The sequence below is a fragment of the Sceloporus undulatus genome, chromosome 1 (assembly GCF_019175285.1).
Source record: "Sceloporus undulatus isolate JIND9_A2432 ecotype Alabama chromosome 1, SceUnd_v1.1, whole genome shotgun sequence".
NCBI lineage: Eukaryota > Metazoa > Chordata > Lepidosauria > Squamata > Phrynosomatidae > Sceloporus > Sceloporus undulatus.
Window position 1 is genome coordinate 331,625,891 of NC_056522.1, and position 3,930 is coordinate 331,629,820.

Consider the following 3,930-nt stretch of genomic DNA (forward strand, 5'->3'; position numbering starts at 1 on the left):
TGCTGCCCAGGAAAAGGAATTTATTCAACCGAGGAAGCATCTCAGTTTCAGATCACAAGTAAAAAAATAATTTTTATCTTTAGCTTGAAAATGTCCTGCAAAATAATCTATGGAAAGAACTGGAAAGATGCAAATGGTTTATACAATCCACTGTGTTTCTGCATTTTTCTCCAGTTCCCTTTTGTTTTAAAGGCTATAATTTCGCCTTCACATTCAAATGTATTGAATGATAGGGTTAAAGAAACCTGGAGTCTATTTTTAAATAAAAGACCATGACTGGTTTTATTGGTGGTTTGGTGACATCTAGTGGTACTAGTGTGCATAGTGAGCTTCATCTACTAACATATTTGCACATGGTTCAGCCTTCAAAACACCATCAGTTTCTTTAATTATGGCTCCAGAGCAGCATTTATGCAACATGAACAAGAGTCTTCTGCATCTCCCTCTTTCTCTAAAGGTCAGTGCCTTCCTGCTGTCTTTTCTTCCCAATCATTAAAATGTCCCCTCTTTCCACAACTGTGCCCATACACACATTTACTGCCCATATACATTGTAGGCATCCCCTTTCCTTCTCATCCTTCATTTCTAGGAGGTCAGTCTGAACACCAGCCAAATAAGGGTATCTGGGAAAGATAGCTGACATGGATAAAAAATTAAAACCCACCCTCCTTCTCTCCCTCCTTCCCCACCTCTTCCTTTATGTTTAATATGGCACCACTATGCATACTTATGTGTTTGTCTTCCAGCATTTCGCAGGCAAAAAATAAGTGTAGTTGTACATGTTTGTAATATCCTTAGTCTCACATTGACAGCATAGTTGTACATGTGTTGGCCCACAATTGGATCCCATTGGATTCAGTTGTCTGATCCAGTAATGAGAAAATGAAGGAGCTAGAACTCACAGGTTGCCAATTGCTCTTAAGGAAGCGAGAAAGTGTTCTTTCCTGAAATATGTCGACTTGAATAATTTTGGGCCTTTCAAGTAATTTTGCCTTTCCTGCCTAGACATTTACTCCAAAATAAGGAATAAGAGGGCAAAACTAGATATGATCTGACATCTCTCACAGTTTTAGAGGGTTAATAGCAGCTGTTGGGGGGTGGGAGAATCATTTGAGTGAGGACTGTGACGCTGAGTGAGGAGATTTATACCCTTTGCCTGTACTGTTTTCTCAAGGAAAATTGCCCACAAGCTTCTATTTAAGCCACAGGGGGAAAACATACACTTTCCCATATGGGCACCCATATGGTAGGTAAGAATTTGGGGAGGAGTGGTTTAAACTGGGAATGTAGCATAAGGGGGGCAGGTTCAAAACCTTTTCCCAGTTTCATTGTCTAATCAGAATTAAGGGGCCCTTAATTTTAACAAATCTTCAAAAATCATAAAAGATGTGACCTAGTGTTAGATTAGCTGTTGGAAAAAGCTGCCTTGAGTACCAATCCAGAGGAAAGATATGACAATAATAATAATAATAATAATAATAATAATAATAATAATAATAATGCATTATGTACTGTATAAATTTACTAGCCTGTATAAGAAATATAGTATAACAGGAAATAAAAAGGGAATACTTCTCCAAAAATGTATGTGCTCATATATATATATATATATATATATATATATATATATAGTTAAGAAAGATTATTTTACCAAAGAAATAAACATTTATAAATAATGCAAAAACAGAAAATGGAATCAGTTTAAATATATAGATGCTACAAAATCTTATCATTTTCTTACAAAATATTCTGAAGAGAACACATAAACATATACGTTGGTCACCCATAGTAATGATCAAATTATAAGCAGAAATCAATGCAGCATGCATTTTCAAAATCTGAACCACTAAAAACCCTGACTCCCTCAAAAAAAAATTGACTTGATCATATTGACTAGGTTTGAACTTGAGTTGCTTTAGCTTGTTCCATACTGATGAATGAAACGGGCTTAACAATTGTAAATACATGCCTGTTTGAAATATTTCATTTCCCTCAAAGTCTTTGTATCTTTCCATCTGCAATTTTAAGTGGACAAATAGCCAAGAAGGACAGGTTTGCAATCCTGCAAACATCTTCTCCCACCTGTACTGCTCCCAACGGCAAATGTTTGTGGTTGTATTTTTTAAGGAAATGAAAAATCTACAAGCAGCTCATGTATCATATATAATGTTAGATTGGGTTCCTTTGCTTGAGAATTCTTACTTTCCACAATACATCATTTTTGCTATTAAAATATAAATAAATACAGATATTGAATTGAATGATAAAGATAACATGTTTTATATTTTTTTAAAAAAAATAAACAAAGGTTTATGTACTTTTCATTCAGAACAGATAGTGTGTGTGTGTGTGTGTGTGTGTGTGTGTGTGTATGTGTGTGTGTGTGTAAGCAAAGAGAGAGAGAGGTGGCAATGAGGTTGCTATGGCAATTACTTGTCACTAATGATAGGAGGGTAATTACTGCAGTAGATTCCCACGTAGCTGTTCGGCACTTGACTTAGACTTCTCCCTGCTGTATATTTCCAACTTTAACTCCTGTTTATGCTTCTGTATATATATAATCAGGCTTTGATCTTAACATATTTTTACAAAAATCAATTATCCGTGCTTCTGGTAAACATACTTAGTCAGCCACTGTGGCCTGCTCTTTATGGGATACAAAGTGGGTGATATATTGGTGGACAAGCCCTGGCCTGCTGACTGCAGTGGATCGGACTTGAGAGAAGCACATAGTCCCTCCAGTCAACCTGCTTTCATTCCCACTATAGGGTTTCCTTGGAGATGCATGCCCAAGCAACCCAGCTTGCAAACTAATCTCATAGTAATAGGGGAGGCCTTGAACTACCACTGTAACTAATTATTTTTCAAAGTAACTTTCCAAACTCTGGTTCCAGGCTCCCAAGAAACTAAGTTTGGACCTTAGAGCAAGTGCAAAGACGCATCAGTTGAATTCAAGAGTAAGGCTCCAGACAGAGGACAGGGACAGGTGCAGACAGACTTTAAGATCCAAGGCATCATTAAATCATCAAGAGATCCAATGTGATAGATATGGCATTACTCAAAATTAACTTCCAGGGGTGCCTTACAACTATGTGCCTTTCAAAAGAGACTCAGGAAGCATCCCACTTCTGTAAACTTAAGCTGTTGTCTGTGTGGGTTCAATTTTCTTCAAGATCTAATAGACAACAGGCAGCTGGTAACATCTTGATGATGTGCTTAAGCCACTTGCTTGGGTATCATGTTTGGCAGTCCTTGTAGTGGCATCACTAGTGTTGCTGTCACCCGGTGTAGTAACTCATGGTGTCACACACCCCATTGACTTCCTCCTATATCACACCATACAGATTCTTTATGGATGTTTTTTGTACTACAGTAATGTCATTCATACATCTTAACTCTCGTATATCACCAAATGTGATGGCATCCCTTCAGTGTTTTAAAACAGGAGTAGGGAACCTACAACCCTCCAGGCTTTTTAAGAACTACCATTCCCATCATGTGTCACCACCAGCCAAGCTGAAGGAAGTTTTAGCCAGGCTCATGAGGTTGGTTATAGCTTCTCCCCTTATGGTACTGCTACATGTAGCATCACCATAAGGGAAGGAGCTACAACCTAGCCCTCAGGGGCCTGGCTAAAATGCCCTTCACCTTGACTGGTGGTGTGTCATGATGGGAATGACAGTTCATCAGAATCTGGAGGACCGTAGGTTCCCCACCCCTGTTTTAAGGGGATGCAGGGAAACACCACATCCCATTTCTGCCCAAAGGCAGAAGTTTGGGGAGAAATAGTGTCACGTCCCCTTAGGCTGCCACTCAGTGCAGTCAGCATCCTCCCCACACCCCTAGTGACACTCCTGAATCCATGTTTTGGATGGAAGTCCATAGCATTTTGGCTGAAGAGCTGGGTATAAGTTGTTATTGTTGTTGTTG

General features: G+C 38.8%; 1 protein-coding gene across 1 annotated transcript in view; it reads left to right on the forward strand.

The window, feature by feature from the left end:
* The first annotated feature begins 379 nt into the window (after nt 1-379).
* G2E3 (G2/M-phase specific E3 ubiquitin protein ligase) overlaps nt 380-3,930 on the forward strand; it is a 95,912-nt gene continuing 92,361 nt past the window's right edge. Inside the window, exon 1 of the mRNA XM_042446153.1 lies at nt 380-457. The gene's annotated coding sequence lies outside the window, so the exon portion shown is untranslated. The remainder of the gene's footprint in view (nt 458-3,930) is intronic.